This window comes from Macaca fascicularis, chromosome 12, assembly GCF_037993035.2.
Source record: "Macaca fascicularis isolate 582-1 chromosome 12, T2T-MFA8v1.1".
NCBI lineage: Eukaryota > Metazoa > Chordata > Mammalia > Primates > Cercopithecidae > Macaca > Macaca fascicularis.
The window spans coordinates 72,204,118-72,223,128 of record NC_088386.1 but is presented as its reverse complement, the minus strand read 5'-3'; the positions used below and the strand labels follow the sequence as shown (position 1 = coordinate 72,223,128).

General features: G+C 39.0%; 1 long non-coding RNA gene across 3 annotated transcripts in view; it reads right to left on the bottom strand.

The window, feature by feature from the left end:
- Window positions 1-19,011, bottom strand: part of LOC102135057 (uncharacterized) — a 180,481-nt gene that overhangs the window by 140,055 nt on the left and 21,415 nt on the right. Inside the window, exon 3 of one of the 3 annotated variants that reach the window (XR_012421264.1) lies at window positions 13,914-14,009. The exons of the other annotated variants lie outside the window; for them this stretch is intronic. This is a non-coding gene — a long non-coding RNA (uncharacterized lncRNA). Of the gene's footprint in view, window positions 1-13,913; window positions 14,010-19,011 lie in introns of those variants that run through there. 3 annotated transcript variants of the gene reach the window in all.

Sequence of the window (19,011 nt, the reverse complement as noted above, 5' to 3'; positions counted from 1 at the left end):
TCTCTATGGTACCCCCACCCATTTAGTCCTATCTTTTACACTCAATCTATCTAATTATTATCCTCTTAGAGAAAATAATCTGTAACCAATTCATATTTCTGGCTTCCTAGACATATTTATGGTTTTCTTCCCATCCACCCAGGGAAATGAGAAAAATGGAGATGTTTGAAACTGGGCAACAGTTTCCTCATATTTTTTTTTTTTTTTTTTTTGAGACAGAGTTTTGCTCTTGTTGCCCACACTGGAGTGCAATGGTGTGATCTCGGCTCACTGCAATCTCCACCTCCCAGGTTCAAGTGATCCTCCTGCCTCAGCCTCCCGATAGCTGGGACTACAGGCGCATGTCACCACACCCAGCTAATTTTTGTATTTTTAGTAGAGATGGGGTTTCACCATTTTGGCCAGGCTGGTCTTGAACTCCTGACCCCGTGATCTGCCCACCTCGGCCCCTCAAAGTGCTGGGATTACAGGCGTGAGCCACCGTGCCTGGCCCTCCTCATCTTTATTGACTGGGTTCCCTTCTCCCATCTTACAGGTGACACAGGGTGACAGTGGTCCTCCATATTCCTGAAGGCATCTGGAAATATTGTGGGACGTGCCCTGAGTTGACATCAGGCAGGTCCTACCTTCCTGACTGGCCCCTGTTGGTGCTTGAAGAGCCCACTGAAACAACACACTGAGCAAAGACTTATAAACGCTGTACCTGGAATCTACGTCAAAGAATATCTAGTTCAAACTGGTCGTTTTGCAGATGAGAAAACTGAGGTCCAGGACCATGAAGAGTTAACAGAGTATTGAGACTAAGGCTCTGTCCCCTGATTTCTATCCCAGTGGTCTCTTTCCAGCACACAGGCTGTGCCATAGATTTTACAGGCATCTGGAATTTTGCTGGTAGGGTTACTTCTAAGGAATCTTTCGGCGGAATCTCTTTAAGTGGCCCCTGGAATGTAAGCATTATGAGCAGTCCGTAGTGACCCAGAGCTCCAAAGCAGAGTTTCTAAACAGGCATGGCAGCAAATCCCAGTAACATCAGGCAGATGCTCTGACATTTAAGGATCTGCAGATACTGCAGAATCCCTCAGTTGTGTGGTCAGCACAACTCACATAACTGTAAAACTTTTCTGCAATGAAAATTATTTTTATAATAAAAAATACTGTTATAAAAATATTACCACTGGTAATAGCACCTGTTTTGACATCACTTTATAAAGACTTTTCCTGTAATTATTTCATCTTTGTCTTCACAAAAACTGTGATGTCTGTCATATGAGCATACCTATTTCCATACAAGGAAACTGAGGCTCAAAGGGATTAAGTGATTTGTTTAATGGTACTCAGTAATTAGGCAGCAGAACAGGAACCTGAAACCCAACTCCCCTGCTTCTATACATTGCTCCTACTAAATCACAATCCCTCTTGATACGAGCTTTAAAATGGCTTTCTTGGCAATTTTCATGAGCATCTTGATAAACAAAGGTCTCTAGGAAGTCCAAGTGTTTTTTCGCTGACTACCGCCTGGCTTCTAATTCTCTTTCAATCTTTTCTTTTTAGTCTCCTTTGCATTTAATTTTAGACAATAAGATCCTGAGGAGCTTGACTGTGGCCTGGGGATACTTCAGGATTGTGAACTCAGTGAATTTGAGGCAGGAATTGAAAGATACATCAACATAAATAGGAATGCATCTTTTCAAGAACTTATGCCTGTTTTTTGGATAGGCCTCAGCCTCTTTAGTAGCTGGGACCACATGGGCACCACGATGCACAGCTATTTTTTTTTTTTAATTTTTTGAAACAGAGTCTCACTATGTTGCCCAGGTTGGTCTTGAACTCCCGGGCTCAAGCAATCCTCCTACCTCAGCTTCCCAAAATGTTGGGATAACAGGCATGACTCACTATACCTGGCAATTTATGCAGGAACTTTTTTTTTTATAATCTCTCTGTGAATTTATTATAACACCATTTTACTATATATTTAACAAATAAAGCTATCCAAGAAAACAAATAAACAACAAGAACAACAACAAAAACAAGGAATTCAGTAATTTACTACTAACTCAACATTCACCAAGCCTCATGTAATACTTAGCTAAGGTAGCCAAACCACTGTTTTCTATTAGAAATCTCAGAATTTACAGCAATTTATGATCAGGACTGACGTCTGAGCTCTTGAAACAAAATTGAGAGCTGGTGTGTCCAGGAACCCGAAGTGGGTTGCTATCTGTTTTGTGCTTTGATTTGATTTGTTTTGCCTCTCATTTCTCAAGGAAGCCTTTCTGTGATCTACAGCCTTTGCAAAGAAGGAGACTTGCATGGAATGGCCAGCTTTGGGGTTCTTAGATGAATTATCTGGGAGCATTGCCCAACACTACTTTTACTGACGTTCAGCCGGGTCAAGGCCATGATTCCAAATAAGGAAAAAATAAAAGGCTACTGTCCAGTTGGGTCAGTGGCTGCTATCTTAGCTACTTGCACCAAAGCTCTGGTATAAATACTTGATTGTTTCTCTCTAGATATTTTGGTTACATTTCTGGGGAGAATAGAAAAGCTAGTGTATACACGCCTGTGTATACACACACACACACACACATACCACAACCACACGACAGTAAACATTAATTGGAGGTGGAATTCTGGTTTAAGGATCAACTCTGCCCCACATTGTATAAAAATAATAGTAGCATAATCTTTTAAACCACTGTTTTGATCCCTAGCTTTTACTTTATTAATTAAATAATTAATATTCAAGTAAGCCAAGGATGTATCAGTGGCTTTAAAGCTTTAAAGCAGAATCCAACATGTGAAGTTAATTTCTTCTTTATTCAAAGTGTTATAGTGAATATAAATGTGAAATCACTTTACAACTTATAAAGCAATATACAAATGCTAGCTGATATGATCATTAATTGAATCCATGCCTTCATTCATTAAGCAAACCTTTACTTAGTGCTCATCACGTAGCAATACAGTTCCAGGTACTTGACAGTGTCAAAGTTGCCTGAAGACCCCTTTGATTTTGGTTTGGAACTGTGAACCAGCAATTTATCCAGTGAGTAATACGCCTTTGAAATGGGTCCTGATTTCAAAAAAATACATACAAAGCCTTTCAATTTGTTGTTGTTGTTGTTGCTGTTGTTGTTGAGACGGAGTCTGGCTCTGTCGCCCAGGCTGGAGTGCAGTGGCCGGATCTCAGTTCACTGCAAGCTCTGCCTCCCGGGTTTACGCCATTCTCCTGCCTCAGCCTCCCAAGTAGCTGGGACTACAAGCGCCTGCCACCTCGCCCGGCTAGTTGTTTGTATTTTTTAAGTAGAGATGGGGTTTCACTGTGTTAGCCAGGATGGTCTCGATCTCCTGACCTCGTGATCCGCCCATCTCGGCCTCCCAAAGTGCTGGGATTACAGGCTTGAGCTACCGTGCCTGGCCAGCCTTACAATTTTAAGCTTACAAACAACTGGATTTCACTGAGTAGGATTCTGAATACACACCAATCTATTCAAAGCAAAACTAGTTTCTTAGCCTCATCAGCTGCAAGAAATGTTACCCAGCAATTGAAGCCTGGGGGTTTACCCAATGCAAAGTAATGTAGCTATTTAGTGCTTTCTTAATTTCATCATTGCAGAAAGCAAATTAAAATAATTTATGCCCCTAAGGAGATTTTTCTTCTTTCCTCCTTTCCTTTCCATTTATTGTTGCTGCTGTTAGTAGTTGAGATATTTTGAGAGAAAGTGGGGGAGGGCTGAACAATCATCTTGGTGAGCTGAGTAGATCAAAGGAATAGATTCCATGGGCTGGGCGCATTCTAGATGTTCCTTGGTTTTTGATGCCCCAAAATCACATGGATCCTGTAATTTAAATTTCATTGTCAGAATTTTATCTAGTTAACTTCTACCTTACTTTATCAAAAACAAGGTTTCTTTGAATAGCACAGAGGAAAAAAAGAGGTAGAGAGAGAATTCTTCTCCAATAAACCTTTATTTAGGATCTATAGATAAATACTCATTTCACAATTTCTGCTTGTGTTCTATAAAAGCCCTCATGGCACAAAAAGAGATTTTTTAAAATGTTTAAATAACAGATTCTTGAAAAGGAGTTTCAAGCTCCTTGAGAATAGTGAGTTCATTTTGTTTTTATCTCTTCAGTACATAGCCTGGGTCTGGCTACGTTTGTTAAATAAGCGAGTGGAATAAATGAATTATGTTAATACCAGCAGCATCTACCAAAACTACTAGACAAGGTTTCAGCCAGTACTAAGTGACATTCAACCAGAATTTTTAAAAAAGCATCAAGCACAAAGAAAGTTAGCCTGAGCTAGGAACAAAGCTATGCTACGGCCACACAGAGGGAATTTCATAATGTTGCTCACCCTAGAGAAGTGATTTCCCAAAGGCAGGTCTGTGCAAACATTTTCACAGGTCCAGAGCAAAATGAGGGGATTTTCTTAAGAAAGATTTTATTTTTCGATTATAGTCTTCTCATATTACAGTATAAACATTTCCCTTCTCGTATGAAACAAAGGAAAAAAGAGACTGGTTGTGTTCACTGTCATTGTGGGAGTGGAGTGGGAGGGAGTTAGCAATTCTGTTAGTCCTCAAACTATTTTTGGAAACTGCCAGGTTATGAAAAGCCAAGGTAAAATAATCAACAGACCACAGAACTTAGCCTCTCAGCCTGCTCTCCGCAAAGTAAATGGGGTCTACAACTACAAGTCACAGTGACCTCCGGTCACTCTCATGACTGCCTGCAACAAGGCAGTGAAAACACAGACCATCTCCTCCTGATGTCTCCAACTGTCTGGGTGTGATACTGATCACAGGTGAGGTTTTCACAGTCTGTTTCCAGTTCATTCCTGTGCTGACACAGGCTGCACTTTTAACCAAGTTTTTGCTGCTGAATGCTTCATTGAATTCTCCTTTCTTGGAGAGACTTTAGAATCACTTGATCCCCAGATTCAAACAGCATTCCAAGGCACTGGGGTTAGGGGAAGCAAAACCAAGGGCACATTTCAAATGACAGGAAAGGCCTCTGACAAACTCCCTACACATGGTCCTGTTTGTCATGATGAGACACTAATTTCAAACCAGAAAGTCTATTTAGTCGAGGAATGGAAACTCCCCACATGACACCAGGACTTTTTAAGATCACACACTCTACTCTGATCACACTCTCACCGTGCACTCCAGTCGTTAAAATCACTCCGATTCTAGGCACTCCAGCTGTCTGAGAGTTCAAAAGCTTAGACCGTCATGTGCTTGTTGCTATTATTCATGCTGAGAAAATCTTTTCATCTTTTTTTAAAAGTTGGTCACAGAAACTGGGTGGTGCTTTTCCTTAAAATGATTTGAACAAAAATTAGAAATCAGATAACATCTGTGACAAATGAAAACTCTACATTGTATTCATTCACTGAAAACTCTCCCAGCAATGTATGAAAAACCAGCCAAGCCTGGAAGGTAGCCTCCCTATCTGGGAAACTACTGTGAAGCTGGACAAATGATGAAACTGAGCTTTGAACAAATATACCCATAATCCAACATAAGACATGGCTGAACAGCAAACTCAATGAGATCTTTGGTTTAGCAGAGAAATTATGTAATGTCAGAGAGCCCCAGACTTCCTTAGCTACATGTCTGAGAATGCTTAAAATGGTCCTTCCACACCAACTAATACAGATGTACAATTCACTGACCTAGTTTTCCCAAATTGGATCAGTAGCAAATGATGATGATTTATGTCCCAAACCTTCCACCATGAGCAATCCAAAAAACATAGAATTCAAAGGGGAAAAAAAAAAATCACATGTTCAAGGGAATACAGAATACTTGGATGTTGTAAATTTAGGTTACAGGGCCACTGGCTAGTATTAGAATGTATCTTCAGCATTATAAGCTGCTGCTAATCTATGAATATACAAAGAAAGAACATTGGTTTGGCACTTCAGACATTTATAAGGAACCATTCATTCATTCAAATGAGCAAACCTAAGGAGAGAAGAGTCCATCTGTGAAGTTAGACCCTAATGTAGGGCATACGCATTGGTATTAATATCAGATGGCATCCTAAAAAGAGGGTTCTTGTTGACTAACTAGCAATGTGTCTTAGGCAATTGATTTTGCTCTCTGGCCCTTACTCAGTTTTGTGATCTGTAAAATGGGGGTTCAATTAGAATATACCTAATGTCCCAAACATCTCTGATACTTTCTAATTCAAGTTGTTGATCAAATACCAAGAGAAGATTGTTAAGGACTAACATGATTTCCAAGATAAATTTAGATCAATCTCCTCAGTGCATACCAAACATCTTCCACGATAGACCACTGCCTTAGGACATGCAGGAAGTGGGCCAAAATGTTCAATTCCAGTCTTTAATTGGAAAGGGTCTGACACTTTGGTTCAGGAGACAGGACACATGCATCAAATTGCAATACAGAGTAATCAATGCTAAATTCCAAGTGTCCAGCACAGATACAGCACAGAATTCAAAGGAAGAAAAGCTTCTCCAAGGTTTAGGGCAGAAGGAATCATCTTCAAGGAAGAGGTGGAGCTTTAGCTTAATTCTCTCTGAAGGTAAAAAGCTACATTGGATAACTTCTCAGGATCCTTGCAAATCTAAAATTATCCCGTAACAAAAGTTAATGTTATTAACTGTTATTAATGTTAATGTTATTAGTGTAACTTTAATTTTGATAGTGAATAAAGGCCCCACCTCTAATAGGTATAGTAATATTACTAGTACCATAAAAATTAGTTTAATTTTAGTAAAGGTATTTCATGATAATTAATTACAAATTACCTTTGAATCATTATATCACACAAGCTAACTACCTACCTTATATGTGACTTAATAACTAATTCAGATTGAAATAATTGCTTCAAAATAAATGGAAGATGATTGTTGAAAATTATGACTACCCAACTACTAGGATTTATTTCTTGACCTTCCAGTAGCTGTCTCCTCACCATGAGCACTTCTAGGGTGGAACACAAGTGAATTAAACCAGTTGTTTGGCAGCTGTAAAGAATTCCTCTTTCCATGCCACTGACCTTTTCATTGGTAAACTGGTGGACACGGTTAAGAGAGTAGACTTAACAATTCTGCCATCATCAAGCAGCTTTCTCATGTTTGGCAACTTTACTCAAATCTGAAAGAACACAAAAGAAAGCTTCCCCATAGCCAGTGGCAGAAGGTTACCTGTGACATGTACCTCCTTTTAGTGACCCCACCAAGATTACAGTACCCAGGAGAGAAGCGGACTCTCAGCTGCAACACTCAGGGGGCACATTTAAAGTACATCAAATTCTGAATTAGAAACACAGGCAAAAGCCTAATTTCACAAAATTGGGCCATCCTGTGCTTGCAGCTCTGCTAACGGTAGAAAGGGAAAGATTTTTTTAAAAAATAAAAAGAAAGCAGAAAATGGGAAAGCACTTATTTAAAATTAATGTCACTTCTCATTTTCAATTAGTCTTTCCTGAACTCTGCCTCACCCCTAACCCTTTGCTTGTTGTATATACTTAAAGCTGTAGACAAACATGAAATTAGTTTGCATAAAGACACTAATTAACATACACTGCTTGATGATAATAAACCCATCTTTTCATCTATTTTAAAATTCTTATTGTGAATCCTTAAAATATACCCCATTTTAAAGCATCACTGATTCAATTTTAAAACATTGCCAGAACCTGCTTTGCTAATCTGCAAACTCGATAATTCTCCCCCAAACCTCAGCACACTCAGCAACAATTTAATAGCAAATATCTCTAGTGGGACCTCATATTACTAAGATTCTATTACTTTTTATATTACCAAAAAAGTGCTAGTACACTCTAAAGTATTATAAATAGTTCAGACCATGCAATGCTTGTCAAAATATATGAAAGTTTATTTTTTTGCACTCAGAAACCTGGGATTTTTATCTTGTGTATTTATAACCTATAATGTGCCCTCCATAATTAGTACAAAATGTAGATTACTAATCAACTTTCTAAAGTTTGTAGACATTTTATTTCTGTTAATGTGATTACTAAGGTTGGTACGTTGTACGCTTTATAACCCGATCTTGCTACTAAATGCAAATTATAAACATATCTTAAAATAATTGCATATATGCCTAAAATGGGCTTCTTTAATTATATTCTTTTTAGTCTGCTAAGCAGCCTTTTTTTGATTGAGGGAATTTGTGTTTATGCTTCCTGAAGATTTTTAGTTTGGGGTTTAAGAGACGGATACAATCTACACACTTATTTAACGGTTTTAATACACTTAAAAATGACCTTTAAGAAGTATATATCCCCCCTTAACTACTAAATGCTTTGTATCTTGTCAGAAGTCACTGTAAAACTGTTCAGCTTTTGAAATGTTCAAGTTCTTTCATCATTAGTACAAGTCCAACTAGAAGTATATAGAAGTAGGTCAATCTATAAATACAGAGATATTTCCATAAAGAAGAGATTTTATAATGCTCGATCAAGGTATGTCTTCAGCAATTTCATGCTAGCTCCATTTTTAAACAGATTATTACTCATTCTGTGTGTGACCACTGTGCTTTTTATTTATTTGCAATAAATACTATTCACTATACAAACCAATCTTTAATAAACTACTCACATTCTTTATTATAGGTGAATTGCAAAATTCCACCTTAATTATAAAGCAAATCCACTGTTGATATTTGCACGAAGTCTGTATGGACAAGCCAGCAACACAGACATACTAATAACCTCCAACTTGTATTCCCATGCCCTATGAAATTTCTCTAAGGGTTACAAAGTGATGCCCTTTTGGCCCAGTTTTCTGCCACTCCTCTACCCTTCAATATTTCTCTAGTATGTTCTATCCCTTTAAATTCCCTCTCCATGCTAATACAATCTACTCTTCTTTTTAAAAATTTACAGTGAGGTATACCTGTCACAGAAACAAAAATACTCCAGCTTCTTCTCTCCCTGTAGATGGATCTAGCCAGCAAGCCAAATCATAAGGAAGAGGCTCTTTAACAAACTTGATCAAACAAAGGAGGGTACCTGGAAATTGACTCAAAGTGGATCCTGTGCATTGAGAGATGGTCTTGCTCACTGCAATGGAATTTTCCACCTCCCAGTGAAGGCAGCATAACACTGCTCTGGGTTCCCCTTGGCAAAAATGTAGTCCTGCTCCCTTACTACTTACACGGTATGATCTCGACCATGCCCCAGAATGAGATTGATTCCATGGCAAAGCTAGCGGGCAGGCTTAGTCTCTGATACACTAATGAGGCGCCTTCAAGTGACAAAAGTCAACACACTTTTTCTGGCTTGATGGGCAGAAGTCGCCCTATCCATCCATTCCTCATTCAAACAATTTCTGACAAATTCAGCACCTACTACTATTCCAAAAACACGTTTGTGCCACAGGTGTGGTCGTCGATAAGCTTAATGCCCAGCTGCTTAGAATCATAGAAAATTCCAAGCTCCTTTTATAGACACAGAAAACAAGACCCAGAGAAGTTATATGATTTTCCAGAATTAGACAACTGGCTAGAATGCTCCGGCTTTTCTTTATATCCTTTTTTTATTTTTATTTTTTCACGAGACAGCATTTAGTACAATCTTTACTGGTTTTACAGCTATTTTTTTATTTTATTTGTCAGGCCTAAGGGTCTCTTCCACCCTTGTCAAAGGGGATGCTAACCTCTCTAGCTATTACGTAAACTAGACCACAAGTGACTATTGCAACCAAGCAGGCAGGGGCTGGGTGTGGAACACTGCATTCAACTTTAGTTTTCAGACGTCCTCGGTAGGGTGCTTTTATGTTCTTGTTAATAAATATAAATAAAAACTTAAAGTTAGTCTCCTCAGAGTGAGGGTCTCTAAAAGCACAGTTCAGACTCCCAAAACAAGGAAGACTTATGGAGATGTAGATCATTACTTGTGGAAAGTAGTAAAAAGGACATAGAATAATGTCTCTGGGCTTCTTGAATTTGCATCTCCGCTTCTACCTTTGTCTGTGATTGATTGATTGATTGATTGATAGATAGATAGATAGAGATACCCACATTAAATGTGTATATATTGCATATAAATATGCATTTTACATATTTGTTTTCTATTTAGAGTGTAAAGAATATCTTTAATGTTTTCAAGCTTCTATAACTGGAGCTAACGTGAAATTGTGAAAATAACTAGGTCGAGTGGATTGGCTGTGTCACAGACAGATACAGATTTGAGATATGACTAGAGGGTAATCTTTTGCTGTCCTGGTCCTCAGTGTCCACCCCTCCCAACCCCCTGCTAAGGAGAGAGCATATCAAGTCATTTCCTCACACAAGTGACATCAGGAGTGGTGGGAGGAGGTCATGCAGCTCCTAGAACAAGAGATTAGAATCAACTGTTGATGGCAGAGGATATTTGGGAACTTAGAGTCCTGTGAATTATATCATGTATAAACATTCTACATGAGTGAGCCAGGCTGTCACAAACCCTGGTTGACAATATAACTGGACAACAAGCCGTTCACCCCTAGGAGCCTCTTCACCCTGGAGGCAACCATCATCCTCCTGACGGCTCCCTACCCTTTAAAGCTCACATGTGTCTGCCTCTTCACATTTCTTCCAGTCAGAAAGCTGCTCAGGTGGTAAGTATAAATGTTCTGTTCTACCTCCTTCAGTGGCAGAAAAAATAATGAAGGCATTTTAGTTGCAAGAAGGCACTTGGCTTTTAGCCACTGGCCAATTTTCCCACTCATTAGCGGCCTTTGAGCCTTTTTCACTTATCTTCTTCTTGTTGTTCTGCTTTTTCAGAAATTATATCACTTCTGATAAAATAACTCAAAAAGCCAGTGGTCTGAATATTGTTTTAATCCCTGAGGACATCGCCACTGGTGCAGAATTCAGCCCCATGGGTGTTCCCCTACACCTGATCCTAGCCCACCAAGAAAAGATTCAAAGTGTTCTGCCTACACTGTGCATGACAGCAGGTGAGGGAGAATACTTTAGAAAGGCTTCATTATGAAGTATTCAAAATTAAGGCAAAGTACCCAAATCTTAGCTCTTCAGAAAACCCAAATGCAGATATCCACGTTTTGAAGGTTTTGAAAGGATCTTAGAGACCATCTCATATTGCTTTATTTTATAGACAAGAAAACTGAAACGAAATGAGCAAGAATCATTTGCTTTTTGAGATTTTTAAAAACTAAAATGAGAAACAGAAAGAATTAATTGGTGTCATAGCAAAGTAACTTTTGTCTGCATATACTTTCTTCTGTAAGCCACTGGTTACTATGTAAATATTAGTGCTACAGGTCTATTTAGTAACCATGCTAAGTTTCAGGAAATACCTCATAATAGTGGCTTTTCTTAAATATTAGAATATCAGCTGTGGGAACCAGTGGCTCATCAGAGAATGTTTCCACACCTCTGACAACTTCAGAGCAGAACAGAACCAGGAGGACTGATGAGAACATCCAGCTGCTGTTGGCGTCTCGGACCATCCTTTCTGGAGGAAGTAGCAGGATCCTAGGAAATAAATGACCTGGGTTCTAGTCTTAGATCTGCAGTAAGCAGCTATATGGTGTTGGGCAATACATCCAGTCTCTCTGGGTCTTGATTTTTCAACTGCAAATTCAGAGCTTAAAATTGTATTGCTTCCTTCTAGCTCTGAAATTCTTTGAGCTCAGTATGCAGAGCTGGGGAGTGACTATATGACGTGTATTCATGTGTTTGCACAGGACAGATGTGCATCCAACCTCTGTAACCAGCAAATAGTGAGTGGGCAGAAGGGTTAAAAAATTTAAGCACGTTGGAATAGCAGCGAAATAAATGAGAGCCACAGCTCCTACCTATTCCTTATCTCCATTTGATTCATAGTAGAGTTACAGATAAAGCATCTCTTTTCCAGGGAAAATTAAGAGAACCAGAGCATCATTCTGATGCAAGGGTTCAAGAAGAATGGAAAGAGGTGCTGGTTAGAGTGAGAAGTGCACTGATAGGAGATGAGAGGAATGCAGACATGCATAGGCAGTATTGTGGGTTGGGTACTAGGCCACTGCAATAACACAAATCGCACACATTTTTTGGTTTCCCAAACACATAAAAGTTATGTTTATACTCTACTGTGGTCTACTAAGCATGCAATAGCATTATGTCTAATAGCACAATGTACACACCTTAATTTAAAAATACTTTATTACTAAAAAATGAAAAAATAAAAAATAATAATAATAAAAAAGCTAACAATCATCTGAGCCTTCAGTGAGTTGTAATCTTTTTGCCACTGAAAGGACTTGCCTTGATGTTGATGGCTGCTGACTAACCAGGGTGCTGGATGTTGAAGGTCGGGGTGGCTGTGGCAATTTCTTAAAATAAGACAGCAATGAGGTTTGCCATATCCATTGACTCTTTCATGAAAGATTTCTCTGTAGCATGCACTACACACGCTCTTCACAGAATTAAAGAGAGTTAAGGCCTTGTTCTGAATTAGGCTTTGGCTTAAGGGAATGTTGTGGCTGAACTGATCTTCTACCCAGACCACCCAAACTTTCCCCTATCAGCAATAAGGCTGTCTCATTTTCTTATCATTCATGTGTTCGCTAGAGTAGCATTTTTCATGTCCTTCAAGAACTTTTCCTTTGCATTCACAGCTTGGCTAAATGTTTGACACAAGAGGCAGAGCTTTTGGCCTGTCTCAACTTTCAACATGGCTTCCTCACTAATCATTTCTAGCTTTTGATTTAAAGGGAGGAACATGTGACTCTTCCCTTCACTTTAACACTTAGAGGCCACTGTAAGTCATTTGTTAGCCTAATTTGAATATTATTGTATCTCAGGGAATAGGGAGGCTCCAGTAGAGGGAGAGGGACTGGAGAACAGGCCAATCAGTGGAGCAGTAAGAATAGACACAACATTTTTTTTCACAAGAAATACCCATTTATTTATTTTCTTTAATCAAATGTCTGACACCCAGCCCCTGACACCTGACCAGGCTGATGGGAATCTTTTGTCTCCATTGGTAAGGAACATTCTACTTTCCCAGGGATTTCCCACTCAGGAAGCCTTACCCAGAGCCCAAAAGACTGTGGACATTTGTTGGTTGTTCTCCCAGGATCCATTCCCCCTCCACCCTATTATTAATTTCAGATTTTCTTTTGTTGTACAGCAGTCATGGGGTTTAGGTGAGACTGACCCCATCGTCAGTTTCAGAGGAGGGCCCTGCTGGTCTAAGGCAATCTTTATTGTCTTATCCCACCTGCCGCTGTGCTTGGTTTGCAGTTTGCACCAGTCCAGTCAGAGCAAACCTCAGGACACTTGTTCTCTGATTGTGGGAACCAGCAGTTTCCATCCCATAGGTGAATGGGGAGGCTGCAGCCCCAGGGTTTACAGCAGCTTTCTTGTGACCATGAGAAGAGTCAGCCTGAAAATGAGGCTGATACGTGGAAAAGCAGAGAATAAAGAGAACCTCAGAGCAAAGGAGCTGGAGCCCGATTAACCATGCCTGAGGCTGGACCTACTTTTGAATAACCACATTTTTTTTTATTGATACATAGTATTTGTGCATGTTTATGGGGTATGTGTGATATTTCATATTTTGTTACATGCACAATATGTATAATATAATGAATGATCAAGTCAGGTATTTAGGGTATCCATCACATCACCTCAAGTATTTATCCTTTCTGTGTTGGCAACATCTCGAGTCCTCTCTTCTAGCTACTTCGAAACACACGATATATTGTTACAACACACCCAACACTTAAGAGTTAAGTTTGCCATTTCATATGAGCACAGTTAGTGGTGTCCCAAAATAACTACAATAGAAACATCAAAGATCACTTATCACAAGATCACCATAACAGATATAATTAAAAAAAAAATCTGTGAAGCACAATAAAGCAAAGTGCAATAACATGAGGTATGTGTGTCCATCACTCAAGTGTATACATGGATAGGAAGATTTGGCCCGTAAGGTGTCTCTCACCTGCGATCAATATGGTCTGAAATTTTCAAACTTCCTTTAGCTCAGGAATCCTGTTGTGGCAGCCTCTATTGATTAAGGAACCAACAGTCATTCCCTTCACTCCTCCCTTTCTGCCCTCCCACACCAAATCTCAAGCAACTATGAGCTTTAGGTAGATAGGGGTTTTCTTTAGACCCAAAGACCAAAGTTGAAGAATCCTATCCAGGTGTTGAATACAAATGCCTGAACCAACATCTAGATGTTAGTGTTAGTGTCTTAACTAAATGTGCCAGAGCCACGGCTGCCCAGGCACAGATTATACAACCAGCTTTCAAAAGGGATTAACCTCGACTTAGGTGCCAGGTAAGTCAATACTCCATCACCACATTTCTAATAGTTGTTTCAAGACATAAGTGTCAGAGACTGGGTAAGTGAGATCCAATTGCAGTGAGGATGAAAGATAAAGACACAGCTAATCAGGCACTCACACCTCCTTCCTGAAAGAATGAGCATAGGGGACCAGATTCTGGCTACAGGGAAACCCAGCTGGACCACCTTAGCAGCAGTCATGATAAGACAGGTCCAAATTTGTTTGTGTGTTTTCGTTTGCTTGCTCATGTTTTAATGAAAAAAAAAAAAAAGATATTTCCTGTGCTTTCTGTGTTTTTGAAGATTTTCAGCATCAAAATCTTAATTGCTTTTGTTAGAAAAATAAACCATTAATATTTTAATGGTGCAAACTTTGAATTTGATAACTATTGCTCCTAAGACTATATGAATTTCCCTTGAAATATGATATATAAAGTTATATATATGTACATGCATATATATTTTAAAAGAACCAGTAGATAGCATAGTACTTCAAAGAAAAAAAAATGTGAATATTGATTTTTTTCCCCTAATGAGATATTACCTGGGAACCACAGCCAAGGTGAGACTATTTAGACCACTTGATCATTAACCTTTCTCCATATGTAAGTTCACAGACATCTAACTATAGAATGTGATTGCTATATCTAAAGGGACCTCAAGTCTAATACAAACCCTTACTATGAAAATGAATATTTCTATCTTATTCCTAAAGTACTCCAAAAGTTCTTGGGGTATCCTGTTCCCACGTTCAGTCACAACCACAGGTCATCAAGTCTTCCCGTGTGTTAAAAACAGACTTTCTCCTGATGCAGTCTAAACCCATTTTCTTCTGTTCAGTCCAGTGAGATGGAGAAGGTTGACTGGTGTTCTCCAGAGTTCCACCTCACTGTCCATAGGTTGTTAATTTTGTCTCCCTTCAGCCTTCTCTTCTCCAGAAAAAACAACCCACCTCCTTTCCTTGTGTACATAGTCTCCAATTCCTGTCATCATTTTCCTCTTCTATATGTGGATTCTATGCAATTTTCCCGCATATGTTTTAAGTTACAGACCCAAAGTGTAATATTCAAATAAAAGCCCAACCTACAATAAATTTGACACAAGGGTTATTTCCTAGCTGCAAATAATACTCGTCTTAACACAGCCCAGGATAATATCACTTCCTTAATGCCATCACTAGGTTAATGACGCATATATTTCTGGAATGCCAGATCTTCTGCAGCCAAGTTTGTGTCAAATTATACCCTCTATCTAGACCCTTCTCCTACCATCTATTCTCCAAAGGAAGTCATTATTAATAAATTTACATTTCATTTCTTGCAGTGGTTTCTACTTTAACTTCAAATAAATAATATGCCTGCATCTCTCTCTCTTGATTTTTCAATCTTAGGTAGTCAGTACCTACTGACTTCTCTGCATGAAAGATGAAGAATTTCATTCATTTATATGCCTTCCTTCCCTCTCCATCTGCTCCCCAATTTGGGTTAGCTCATGATTTTTTAGTTCTTCAGTTGGATAGATGTATTAATTTCTGGATCTAGCAGCTTTAGAAAAGAGTTATTGACCTTAATACTCTCAGATAAGAAAGTTAACACACCTCACCATCTCTGGACTTCTGTCAGGGTATAGCTCTATACTGTCAAAGTTTATAATATTTATATTTTATTTTATAGATATTATGACTACTGATATTATGGAAATGTTATTTATTACAGACACAAGAAGAAAATTAATCCTATGTCACCAACTCATGCTGTTCAAAATAGAATGTTCCAAGTATCGTGGTCAGTAAAATGCATTCTCTTAAACTCTAACAAACTCTCAAAATCATGCCACAATTTAGTTTACTTGTTATTTGAGTCCTGGATTTTTAGGCAGTGCTATAAATACTACGACTGGTTACAAGCAGTTCACTTAATAGATAAACTTAAGAAGTTTGTCGGAAGGATATAAGGGTCACTCTCAACTGAAAGGAAAAGCTAAGGATTAATCATTAAAAGTAATGGTAAAAAATGCAATTACTTTTGACCAACATAAATACAAACTTTGAAGATCTTTATACTATGAAATGAGAGAGAGAGAGAGAGAGAGAGAGAGCACTCATTACTGGAAAACAGCATCTTACTGGCCCAGCTTGAATCACAAGCTAGGGGCAGAGCCCCTCGACTAAGAGTCTCATCAAGGTTGCATGCAATGGTGAAGGATAGTTCTCAAAAACAAAATCAAGATGCTGTCACTGGAAGAATAGAATCAGGGTAGACAAAACAACAGCATTTACTGCTTCCAACAGCACTTATCACATTTTCATTAATAAACAATTTGGGTAATTTTCTGTTTGATATTGTCCTTCCCAACCAGATTCTGTGTTCTGCAGAGGAGAAGTTACATAGAGCATTCATTCTCTTAATTCACATGCCTAGTAGTGTCTGACGAGTTACAAGCACTGACTAAATAGCTCTTGAATATTGTTGAATAAAAGCCAAGGGCTTCCAGGATATACTGCCTAGACTATTTGTCATAGACTCTTTGTATTAGTTTATTTTAATAACAAGTATTTTCAGATGGCTGAATTACATATTAAAGAAGGGACTACTCTTTCCAAAGGCACATTATCATGGAGGAGTACAGCCTAGATTTTCTATTACAAGTATTGTAAAAGAAGGGCACCTCCCCAAACTTTTAGATCATGGCAGGATACCATGATCTTGTCTGCATGCTACCCACACAACTGATGGTGTACAATCACCTGATCCAAAGAATTGGCCACCAATTTAAATATTCATTATTCATTCAGGGTGTCATAGTCAACAGCCTGGTGACCTTTGCAGTCAGCACTTGGTAATAGCACTACATAATACCTGGTCTAATATCTCCTCCACAAAGGCTCAGTCCTTCTCCTGACTCCTCTCCATGCCATCTTTCCCACTTCTTTCTTTCTTCTTCTTCCTCCTTCCTTCTCCTTCTTCCTTCCTTCTCCCTTCCTCCTTTCCTCCCTTCCTCCTCCTCCTCCTCCCTTTCTATCTTCTACATTTTTCTAGCTTCTACATTTTTCTCTGTGTTTCACTGGCAATCCTCCTCCCTCTGTGTTTCACTCCCCCCATCCTCCCTCCCCCTCCTCCGCCCTCCTTCCTCCTCCTCCTCCTCTTCCTCTTCCTCTTCCTGAGACAGGGTCTTGCTCTGTTGTTCAGGCTGGAGTGCAGTGGTGCAATCATAACTCACCTCAGCCTTGATCTCCTGGGCTCAAGTGATCCTCCTGCTTCAGCCTTCCATGTATTTGGGACCACAGGCATACACCATCACACCTAGCTAATCTTTTTTTAATGTTTTTTTAAAGAGATGGAGTCTCACTTTGTTGCCCAGGCTGGTCTCAAACTTCTGGGCTAAAGTGATCCTCCTCATCCTTGGTCTCTGAAAAATGCTGGGATTACAGGCATGAGCCATGGCACCCAGCCCTTGCCTACTTCCTAACAAACTGGGAGATAGTTAGTTATTTACAAACCTGCCTCTCCAACTAAACTGTGGATCCCATAAAAGAAGAAAGTATGTTCGATTCATCTTTGTTTCCCCAGTGCCTAGCACAGGGCTTGGCAAGTAGGAAGTATTCATTAGATGTTTACTGAATCTAAATAACCACCAGGAGAGGAAGTCTTTGACAAAAAATGCAACGAGAACATAGAAACACCAGTCCATACTCTAAAGAGGAAATATTTTATCTTCATCTAAGAAAAAAGCCCCACCCTCACCTCAAATAAGGAAGGAAAGGAAGGAAGGAAGGCAGGGAGGGAGGAAGGAAGGAAGGGAGGGAAGGAAAAAGGAAGGAAGGAAAGAAGGAAGGAAGGAAGGAAGGAAGGAGGGAAGGAGAGCTTTAGTTCTCTAAGCTGTAGAGAAATTTTAAGTTCTTTTTCATGGATTAGTCAGAGGGGTCTAATATCTCTAAATCAAATGATCTAAATCAAATGATCAAATGATGACAAAAGAAAAAACAAAGAACGCAGAAATTATCCTCTTCCAGGGTTTCATTCCTTTATGTCAATCAAGAAAAATGTTAATAAGGAGGGTTTGGCAGGGGTCAGTAATTCCTCACTGATGTCACAAATTTAGCTTCACTTTTCAGAGGCTGTTTGTGGCCATGCTTGTGAAATCTGTAATTCACCTCTAGACAATAACTAATTATTACTGATTACTATGAAATAAGTCAACAAAGATTTTCCTGTTTACATTCTTATCAGACTGTATCAGAACCATCTGTTTTCAAGTTTGTTGTTGCTGGGTGTTTTTTTTATCCCAAGGGATAGATTCTCCACATTGTTCTCTGAATATATGCATGCAAAACTGCCTTTTAATGCACAGTTGCAGTTTTCACTAAAACATTTGGGTAGGGGGAAAAAATCACATATGTTTTTGTGAAAGTAGATGATAATAATTAGGTATCTCGCTGAATTTATTCTATCTTCAAATGAAGGATATGTTGGGGTCTGTCCCATCTCTAATTACCATCCCTTCATCTGCATGGGGTGACTACTGATTTTGCTAAAAGTATGTATGTGGAGCTTTATGACACTAAAGTAACTTCAACCTGGAAAACACAGTAAAGGACTCCATTAATATGAGAGAGTCTACAATTTTAAAACAAGCAATATGTGACCCCTTTGCTCCATTGTTCATTGACACCAATCTCCTGTGATACAAGCAATAATTTTGTTCCATTGTTAAGGAAGC